Genomic DNA, 11,125 nt, shown 5'->3' with positions numbered 1-11,125 from the left:
TCAGAGCATGACTGATGCTGCGATCCTAACAATGTCTACAGTGGTACCTCGGGTTAAGAACTTAATTCGTTCTGGAGGCCCATTCTTAACCTGAAACTGTTCTTAACCTGAGATACCACTTTAGCTAATGGGGCCTCCCACTGTCGCTTGATTTCTGTTCTCATCCTGAAGCAAAATTCTTAACCTGAGGTACTATTTCTGGGTTAGCCGAGTCTGTAACCTGGAGCCTCTGTAACCCGAGGTACCACTGTATTTGGAAGTCCTATTGAATTCAGTGGGGCTCACTCCCAGCTAAGTGGGTTTAGTGTTGCAGCCTCCATCCTGGTTCAGCCCATTATTATGCCATTACGGGGCTTTTCAGGGAAACATAAGCACTGTCACACATATGTCCTTACGCCAAAGCTTTACAAGACGGGGTGGGGGTGGGGAGAGGACAGGTGTGAACAAGGGATAAAAGTGAGCAACTACAGGTGCTTTTCTTAGACTTCACTGCAACTGGAAATGAGGACCAGAGGCTTATGCAAAAGTCACTCACTGTTATTTTTTGAATGCAAGTGAGACAATCAGAGAGTAGGATTGTTTTCAAGGTGAGAGCACAGTCTGAGAACCTAGTAAATTTGCTGGTACATGCCACTTTTTTTTCTTCTTTTTTAAAAATCAGGTGTTGTTATGCAAGGCAGAACATGCCATAAATGCTGGTAATGTCAAAGACAATTGTGTCAAGCAGTAAAACCCAAATGAACTTGCCGTGTCATGCACTAGCTCAATTTGGGAAAGGAAGAAACCTGACTTTGAAGGCATCTGAATCAATCCCCAGTTCAAATTAAATTTGGAATATCCTGTGAAGCTCCAGCATGTAACTCCATTTACAACCTGCACTTAAAGCTCAGGCAAATGTTTCATTTAGAAGAAATTGAGTGAGGATTACAGACCACAGAACATTTACAGTGCTATATTTTTGTCATTAAAGTCAAGTTACAGTCCTTTTGTCTTAATCCTGTGTGCCCTGGAGATGATTTAATTGATGGATTGATATTTTTATACCAGATTTTTTTCTTTTTCTTTTATTTCTTTTGTCTTTCTTTTAAAAAACAATGGTGGTGTAGTGGCCAAGCCTAGTATACAGTTTTTAACATGTGAAAACAAGAAATTGTTGACATCGGTGAACAAAACACTGGTGATTCTGGTTTAACAGAGAAAAACATGCATTAAATTTTTGGGCTGTGTTGAGTTCCATTCACCATTGGCACATTTGGTTGCTGGAAAGGCATTTCTTTTCTTCAATTTTTTGCATGGAGCAAAATAAGTGAAAGCATTCTGTTGAGCTTAGCCCTTACTCCCTTCCCCCACTTCACATCCCAACTCCTCTCTCTAATGCACACACAAAAAAATCTTTGTGCTTGGTTGGGCTTGTGTCATCATCTCATTAAAACGTTGCCATGCAAATGTATCATAAGTGTTGCCTGAAGATTTCTGTCTCATGCAAAATTTAGCTCAAATTCTTCTGGCATCAAATACTTTCTTATGCATAAACCTTCTGTTTGCTTTGCTGACGTTCCTCCTTAGTCGGCTCTCATGGTGATTCATTATCTCGTGATATAGATTTCCAAGTATCATCTTTGCATTGATTTTTATATCTTTAATAACCTCTCCACTGAAGATGGCTCCACTTGGTGTCATTGATCGCATCAAAAATTCAAGGCTTACAGAAATACTAGAGGGCTAATTGGTAGCAGAACATTTCAGACGTAATCTTAATGCAGTCTTAATCTTCTGCACTAAACCTACCTGAAGGTTTACTCATTGGGGCTAAAGGGAAAGTTTTGAGTATGCAACTGGAAATTACCTGGTGTTATGAAATGTAAGACACTTCAAAAATCCAGATAACTGGATTTGGTATCGTTAAAATTGTGTGTGTGTGTGTTGTGTTGTTTTGTTTCGTTTTGCATAAGCCTTTAAATCCTGGGTTATCATTGTCTCCCAGCCCTAAATCATTTGATTCCCTAGAACCATAAATGAATATATATCCGCTGTCAGGCAAAAGACAGTCTGGCTAAGTGTTCATTCAGAGGGTTAAATGTGCTTGTATGGATTGATATGTCTCCTAATTTTACCTGCACTAAACATATTCACTATCAGTAGTTCTAAAAGCCCATAGTGTGTTGTTTCCTTGTGCTTTGGAAGCTCCATATGAGTACCCACTGGTAGTGTTAGAACCTTGGCATTAAGTGTGGAAGTCTCTACCTGTCAGGGCTTGTGTTTGGGAACTTTGGTCTGATTTAGTAGTTCTAAATGGGCAGCCATGATGGTAGTTGTAGTCCAACAACTTCTGGAGGGCCACAGGTTAGTCCCCCATAGATTCAGGTAGGTAGCTGTGTTGGTCTGACACAGTTGAAATAAATAAAAAAAAAAAAATTTGTCCAGTAGCATCTTAGAGACCAAGTAAGTTTGTTCTGGGTATAAGCTTTTGTGTGCATTCACACGAAAGCTTATACCAGGCGTTGGCAGCCTGCGACCCGTGGGCCACAAGCAGCCCATGGGGGTCGTTTAAATGGCCCCCGAGCCGCCCCCGAACCGAGCCGCCCACTCGGCGAGTCCCTGCGCACTGTGCTAAACCGGTGGAGCGGGGACTCGCTTCCGCGGCACTAGAAATCACATCTGTATAGACACAGACACCTGAAAATGTGTCTGCGCATGTGCAGATGCCGGAAATCGCATCTGCGCAGACACAATCTGGCCCATGAAGCAATCTTCGCAGGAGTGAACCGGCTCAGGCAAGGTTAAGCTTGCGACCCCTGGCTTATACCCAGAACAAACTTGTTGGTCTCTAAGGTGCTACTGGACAATTTTTTTTATTTTTTTATTATAGATTTCATAGGTTTGTTACAACTCATAAATGTTTTTTACAGACTTTGAAGTCTTCCTCAACATATCCTTGCCAGGCAGATTTCGATCCTTTAGGCATATGTAGGTGATTCTGATGATCTACAAGATATTCATGAATGTGCTGGCATGACCCTACGCAAACCCTCTCCATTTAATAGAGGTGGATTTTCAGCCCCCTACACATTTTTCCTGTTTTACAGTAAATGCAACATATTTTGAACATCTCGGCAGCACTTCCCTGATTTAAACAGTCCAGGGTTAAGCACAGAATTGTTAAATGGTAATAAAATTTGTTGAAGCAAAATATGTCAAAAGAAACATAAAATAGCATTCTAAATAAGCATAATTACAATACCTTCTGTATCATTAAGGTTATGAGTCATAATTACTAGACTGTGTTTGGAGAGCTAAAGCAAGCCTGCTCCCCATTTATGGCAGAGGCTGAGTGCTAGGAGTAAGGGAAAGGGGAAAGTCTCATTGCATACAACCTGAAATCCTTGTTCTGGTGGGATGCTTATTCAGTGCTGTAGTGGATACAAGCCTGTGCAGGAGGCCATGTGTTTGAAATCACATGGAGAGGGGGACATTGCACTCGTGTCCTGTTTGTGGGCACCCCAAAGACATCTGGTTGGTCCCTGTGAGAACAGGATGTGGGACTAGATGGGTCTTTGGCCTGATCCAGCAGGGATATTCTTTTGTCCTAGAGGTGATAGGTTACATCCCCATGAGTCTGCCTACCACTGCAGCTGGCAGCTACCTTCATACTAGTCTGCTGTGGCTGATGTTGAAGCAGTGGTGGTCCTCAAGCTTGCTGCATAGTTATGGAATGCTGCTGTTGAAAATGGCCAGTGCCTCTCCAACAGGTCTCTCCAGGCCCACCCATTCTCACTCTGATTAAGGCTTCTGTTGGGAGAATGTGGTGGGTAGCAGCCTCCTCCCACATCATTCTTCTCCTGGCTTGCTCAGGCAAAAAATCAGTCAAGTTAGAAGGGGCAGGGCAACAGCAGCTGTGGTGTTACATAGAGCAGCTGCGTGAGAGGCAGGCTGCTGAGGGGTCTGTAGGAGATGCTACAGAGATGTGGAAAGAGACCAGAAGGGAAGGGAAGGGTCTACAGCTGAAAGAGAGAAAGAGAGAGAGAGACAGAGAGACACACACACAGAGAGAGAGAGAAGGTAGTAGAGAAAGTGGAGAGACTGCAAGTCAAGGAAGAAAAAGTAAGGAACTAATTCTGGGCTTGTAAGCCCAGTGGCAAGCCAGCAAGAAAGAAGTTGGAAAATGTGGATATAGCCACTGTGCTACAAGATGTAGACAGAGGATCCAGTCATGGTACGGGTTTCAAAACCCTAATAGTAAGAGTCCCACCAGGCCCTCTTGACATTTAAGACAGCTATGAAGAATCTTAAGTCCTTGCTAGCAAATTTTGACATGGCTGTTTCTAACAGGGAGACGCTGTGGCTGATGTGACGCATAAAAAGCATGTCACACATGCTTCTGCAGAAGCATGATGTTGAGAGGCAGTGATAATCCTGAAATGGTGGAGGAAGAAGTGCCAGGAGCAGCAGCAGCAAGGTGAAAGCAGGCAGGAGGAGGAAGAGGAGAGAAAGGTGAGGCGGGAAGGTGGTGGCAGCAATAATGATAGCAGCAAACCTCCTCAGGTGGTGCGCTGTGTTGTGCCATCCTTCCCCCAGCACTTCTCTGCTGTAATGCCCAGCTGGTGGACAGGCCGCCTGATTATATGCAGTAAACTTAATGGTGCCAACCTCATGTCATCACAGGAAGTTCAGAATTAAGTTGGGGGTGCCAGCGACACCACATGTGAGGGTCCGAAGATCCAAACAGCACCACTACTGTAGCACTGCTTCCCTGCCACCACGGGCTGATAGGAAGCTGTCCTGAACAGCAGTAAGAGCAGCAGTCAGATATCATTAGTGGTGTTGGAGGCAATAGCAATATACCCTCTCAGGGTGCTGGAGCTAGGCCTGATCTAGCCACATTAGTTTTTATATCCAGTCAAGCATAAGGAGGAAAAAGGACCTGCCCAACCCATCTGTACTTAAATAATTTTTTTTGTTTCAACAGCTCTCTCTCCCCCCTCCCATTTTGCATCATCTGATTCTAAATCAGACCAGATTGAATGAAAACGAGGTCCTAATGAGAATGGCTCAGTAGCCTTCCACATGTTTAACAGAAAACAAGGTCTACGGTTACTTTTGTTGACCAGGCCAGGGCAACGGCGCATATAGAGAAGGCATGGGTAATGTTATCCAAATAGGAAGTTCTTCTTTCCAAATGAAGTCTGAATGGAATGAAAAGGTCCAAATGGGTTGCTTTGTGCCCTTCTTTTTGTCTCCTAAGACTTTTGTGTAGAGAGCTGTAGGGTGGAATGCCGAGACGTTCTATATAATACAATATGCATGTGTCAGGTGAGCCTGGTGTGTTCAGCTCATAAAAACAAAAGCAGGAGATTTATACAGATGTGTGGCAGCATCTGGAGAGGATTTAGGTGAGTGCACATCTGCACCTGGACATCAAATGTAAGCAGAGGAAAAGGGGTGGGGGGAACCCTCCTGTTTGCCCACAGCAGCAAGCTAAGAGGGGGTCTCTGAATGGCGCTGCCAGATCAAACATTATCCAGATGTCTCTTGCATTGTCTTCTTTTCTGCACAGGCTTTCCATTCCTTTTCTTTTAAAGAAAAAAGAAGTATTTTCATTTTCCTTAGGTATGGTAATTTTATATACATTGCGGGAGAGTGAATTAAATAAAGGGGAATTTGGAAACAGGCAAGCTACACTCGAAGTAAAACACTATAAAGAAAACATTATGTCTTAGGATGAATGGAAAGCACATTGTTGAATTTCTTATGTTCTTATCTTTGTATTATTAGTGTGGATGCATCAGACATAGTAGTCTTACCTTTTAATTAAATGGTGCTGAAATGAAATAGGTTGTTGGATATAATTTACATTATTGCAGCATTTAGAAAGAATTCTCATGTTGTCTACCAGCTGTTATTTTAGTGGCCTTCTAGTTTTTGGGTATATCAACCACCCTTGAATGTTACTTTTAATTCAGTATGATGGGTGTCTAATGTTTCAGGATATGAGCACCAATTCCCCCTCCTTTACACACATGCACACAATTTTCATGAAAATTAGAGTTGTGCGTATTCTGCAGTGATAACCAGATTTTCAGTAAGCAGCAAAGGGTATTGCAAAATCCTCTCTGGTAAAATCTGTGAAATCTGTGCGGACTACTTCTGATAAACTATGGTACTTTGTATAAATTTGTCAGAGATCTTTAGATTCAAACTCAAAGAGTGGATGCGTAAGGACAGGATGATTCTTCTGTGTGTGCAACATATATGTAACAACAGGTGGTGATAACACATGATGTAGGCATTTTTTTGATTGCCCTCCTATGAATTCTAGGCTTGGCTCAATGAGCTTACACATCTGTGGATAAATTTAACTGCAAATCAGATTTATTGACTCAGGCTCCCTGATCTTCACTGCAGAAATATAGCAGCTCACTGATAACATTTTGACATTCTGCTCATGCTCAGAGGCATCTTCATTTTGAGTTATTCTAGATGTACACAGAAGAAGAAACGGTCCCACATAACTCATGCAAGATTCAAGTTCTGTAGCCTAGTCCTCATTGTTAACAGCCTTTGTGTTTTGCACTGGATAGAAAAGTAACGTTAAAAATATTTGGAAGGAAATGTGCAGCAAGCAACAGTTTTTACAAGCCTCTCACAGAAGTGCAATATTCCTTATGCGAGAAATTATTGATTGACAAATGTATGCAAAGCTTGAACATCTCACACCGTTAACACTTCACAAGGCTGCTTTCCAATTCAAATGGGAAGTTTCCCACCCGGTGCAAAACAGTTCTTTAACAAGCACAAGCATGCTGGAAACTCGGGTGAAAGAAACAGTAGTGTACACACACACACACACACACACACACACACACACACACTTCCCTTTTGCTACCCTCTTCTTTGTAGTGCTGAATGCAGAAAAAGAATCTAAGAAATCTGGGCAGCCCATCAGTTTGCCATGGTTCGTTTTAGCTAATCCAGACATCTAGCACAGCAGGGGGAAAACTGCTGTATCTAGTGAAACAAGAGCATGAATAATTAAAACTCTGTTATTAATGAACTTCCAGTCGTTATGTAAATGAAACTGATTTCAAGTCTAATTTGTCAGCCTGAATTCTTTTTCTGTTCTTCCTTTGTCTGGGACAAGAACTCATCATAATGGACTTGATAATAAAACACTGGCAGACATGCTGTGTGCAGTGCCCATCTTACGCTGGGGCTTTTAGCGTCGTTAATTGATACAGTTCCTGCAGGCGAAGTCTATAAGGCATCTTGCACGGCGCGTTGCTTTTTACAAGCAGCTTGTTTCCTTTCAGCTGCGACGACGGCCTTTCTGTGCAGGCCCCACATTAGCATATACCTTTGCATGAGAGGTGGCTTGTAATTGTGAGTTAGTAAATAGTGCTTCTCCCCCCCCATTGCCCCCCCTTTGTGCTGGCCCATGAAAGCAAGAGTTCAAGAAGGTTTGTGGGAAGACAAGGGTACAGCTGCCTAATGACAGACCAGAAAGAGTCAGCTCAGAAAACCATGCAGTTAGTTACATAGGGCCAGTTTGCATGTTTCGCAGGAAATATTGTGGTTCCTAGAAATTATCTGCTGTGGTGGCCCCTGGTCCCAGGATACTGGTGCTTTCCATCTTCCATGCGCAGGCTGTGCATTAATGTAACCCTGCACATCATGATACCTAGGAGGCCCTGTAGATGGGGGTGGGTGGGATGGAATAGACATATTTTGTTCATATACCCACTGAGAGGTGCCGGAACTGAGTTCTGGTGAGTTCTGGCTGAAAATAAAGCTCTCTGCCTCCAGTGTCCCTGTACATCAGGCTTCCTCAAACTCGGCCCTCTAGATGTTCTGAGACTACAATTCCCATCATTCCTGACCACTGGTCCTGCTAGCTAGGGATCATGGGAGCTGTAGACCAAAAACATCTGGAGGGCCGAGGTTGAGGAAGCCTGCTGGAGTGTACATTGACTCTTGGTCCATTTTGTCATTGGGGTTTATCTTCTCTCTCTCCCTCATTTCTACACCCACTGTTCTACCTGCACTGTCTGAGGCAGTATGCCTCTGTATACCAGCCACTGTCAGAACAGGATGCTGGACTAGATGGGCCTTTGGCCTGATCCAAGCAGTGCTCTTCCTGTGTTCCCTTATTTCCTAGGGCACAGCCAGTAGTGGCTGGTGGCACTGAGGTTGCTACAGCTTACCTGGATGGGGCTGGATTGGGGTGGCATGGCAGTGGGGTTGGGCTTTGCAGACACACCCGCAGAGGCATTTTTAATTGTGTGTGTGTGTGTGTGTTACAAAAGACGTGTGCCACTCCCACTCCCTGTTGAGTGGCAGCAAGATCCTAGGGGGTTCCAGGCACTCACCCAGGGTCTGTGTTCCTTTGGAGAATTAAGACACAGTGGAGATCGCTATAGTTGTAAGAAATATGATTTATTCACCTATTTACATCTACAGTCTGGAGTGAGGGAGTCCAGATCGTACAGCACAGTCATTTCAAAAGGGGCTTGCCCCCCACAGCAGTGCAGCCAGCCTTCAGCCAATCTGTCCAAGATGGATCCCAGTCTTTCTTCTCCCTGCTTCTCCCAACTCCCTGTTGCGTCTCGAGGCCCCAAGACCTCGAGACGCAAATTTTGGGCAAATTTTGGCCACAACTTTATTGAAATACAATCACGTGAGCGGTATTGGCTTAGGCATTGACTCCCCACTATAACTGACTCCACCTCTCAGGGTGATCGTCCAGTGGGGTAAACCAAACGAGGGAGCTAGGTCTATGAGGACCAACCTAAGCTCACCGCGGGGTTCCTGTGGTCCTGGCATGGCCCTAGCCCCTCAAGCGGACTCCGGAAGAGATCCAGGACCCCCAGATTCCTTTAATGGAATACCCAGTTCCTGGAGGGGCAGCTGATGGCCACACCTCCCCTCCCCACAATCCAACTGAGCCAATGCTTAACTGCCACCTTACAAGTTGTGATGATTTGCTATGTGGTAGGCGAAAACCAAATGGCTAAAGCCAATCTGCCAAATGGCAGAATTCCTACCCAGCCCCTGTTCCAAAACAGGCGACCCAAACCAAAGCAAGGCCAAGTGACTCTACCTAAACTAGGGAGGGTGGGCGGGTGTTCAACAGTGCGAAGCAAGTGCCCCTCCTTGCGCCACACTGCCATTTTTAAAGCCCCTGGATCACGCCACCCACTGGCTATTGGCTAAAATCACCTGGTGTGATCCCAGGGGAATGGCCAGGACTTCTTGCTCCTCCCCCCTATTTTAACCCTATCAGGTGAGCTCTTGGGTCCCGTGCGCAACCAGGACCCTCTGTTATGAGGATCCCATTAAATACTCTCTTTCCTGTCACCTGACACCCAGTTACCCTGGCAACCTTCCAACCCCCAGTCTCTGTTCACACCTCAGCGCAAATGGGGAGGACAGTTCTCTTGCATTGCCAATGGCTCTCAATGGCCCTTTATTGTTTCTTAATGGCTCTAGCTTGGCCAGTCATTTTGCACAGGCTAGCTCAGGAATTTCTCTGCAGCTTGTATTTTTTCCTTCATATCCCAAATAATCAGAATCCTACTATTTATTAATTTCTGTGGTTTAACCCACCCCCCCCCCATTCGATAACAACAACACACTAAAAAACATTCTATTAAAACCATACAAACAATTGCTATAAAAATTATCTGCTGGTGTGGCCTTGCAACTCTAGCAGCACCAGTGTTTGAAACTCCCATTGCTCTAGGTGCAACAGGGAATTTCATTAGCGTGAGCAGTTTCTGAGCTCTGGGTGCAGTACTGCGACTAAGATTTCAGATTAAAACTGCAGAGTGGAAGGAAAGGAGGACCTTTTTCTGCCTCCCCACTTCCAGCTACTCTTCAAAGACTGGAGAAAAAACCCTCTTAAGAATATTAGGGGGTGGGCAGAGGAAGACTAGACCATGTGAAAAATGAACAAAATACTTAGCTGCAGTTCATTCATTTTCAGCTTTGTATTCTTGTTATATATATAAAAAAGTGTGCCTAGACATTCCATTGTTGCACCCATAACCTAGGTTTAAGGTGCTATTTAGCTCCTAGGTTTCAAATCTGTTTCTAACACTGGGCATCATACCATGCTACTCCCATCCAGATAAGTCCCTCAACAACTCCAAGCATCTTTTAAAAAATTACAGTTCTAAGGATTATTTGGCGGCAGGGGAACCAAGCTGGTAAAAGTCATATGATTGCTTCTTTAAATACATAGTGCACAAGGGGCTTGAGATAGGAGGGGATCTTACCTACAGAACTTCCAGAAGATTTTTACAGTGGAGGCATTAAAAAGTATGCCTTTTTGTCGTCTTGTCTGTTGAGTTTGCAAGCACCTGGGCCCAGGTCCAAACGAGGACTGGGAATCTGGCCATTGCTAACAAGAAACATTTTGAATTGAGGCTGTTGAGTTCAGGGAAGGGAGGGGAAGAGTTTATTGTTGTTATTTTCTTTACTTGGAGCAGTTTGTGCTTCGTTTGCCTTTTGCTCTTTTTGTGTTGGGTTTATTTTTTCTTTCTGTCAGAGGCTGTTTTCAACAGTGACTCTTAAATCGGCTGCTGCATTTCCAGAGTTGGCAATATAAATCTCAAACCTATAGTATATTCTGGTGGGTTGAAATATTTTAGAGAGAGAGAGAGAGTGAGTTCTGCGTTCTGTACCACTTTAACTCTATTTGAAAAGGTGAATTCTAGACACACACACACAAAAGTGTGGGGTGCCCATAAGGGCCAAACAACATGCATTGTTATTACACACACACACACACACACACACACACACACACACACACACTTTTAAGCTCACCACTTCTATTTGGGAGGAAAACCAGTTGTAAGCCCCAATGTGAGTGCAGTAACCAGGACCTTTGGGGGTAAGTACAGCCAAGGAAGGAAGGGGCAACCCAGTCAGATGGGTAGAGTATAAATAATAAAATTATTATAACCATTATCAGCGGGAAATTAGTGTGGGCCACAATCTGATCAGGAACACATTGTGGAATATGGGGTCCATCAGTGAGTTTTCACCAAAATAATATTAACAATTAACCATTTTCTTTAAGTGTATACAGTGCTATTTTTCTAGGAAGAGAGGTGCCAGAACTCAC

Source organism: Podarcis filfolensis (genome assembly GCF_964270895.1).
Source record: "Podarcis filfolensis genome assembly, chromosome: 6".
Taxonomy (NCBI): domain Eukaryota; kingdom Metazoa; phylum Chordata; class Lepidosauria; order Squamata; family Lacertidae; genus Podarcis; species Podarcis filfolensis.
Note: the sequence above shows the minus strand (reverse complement) of the source record.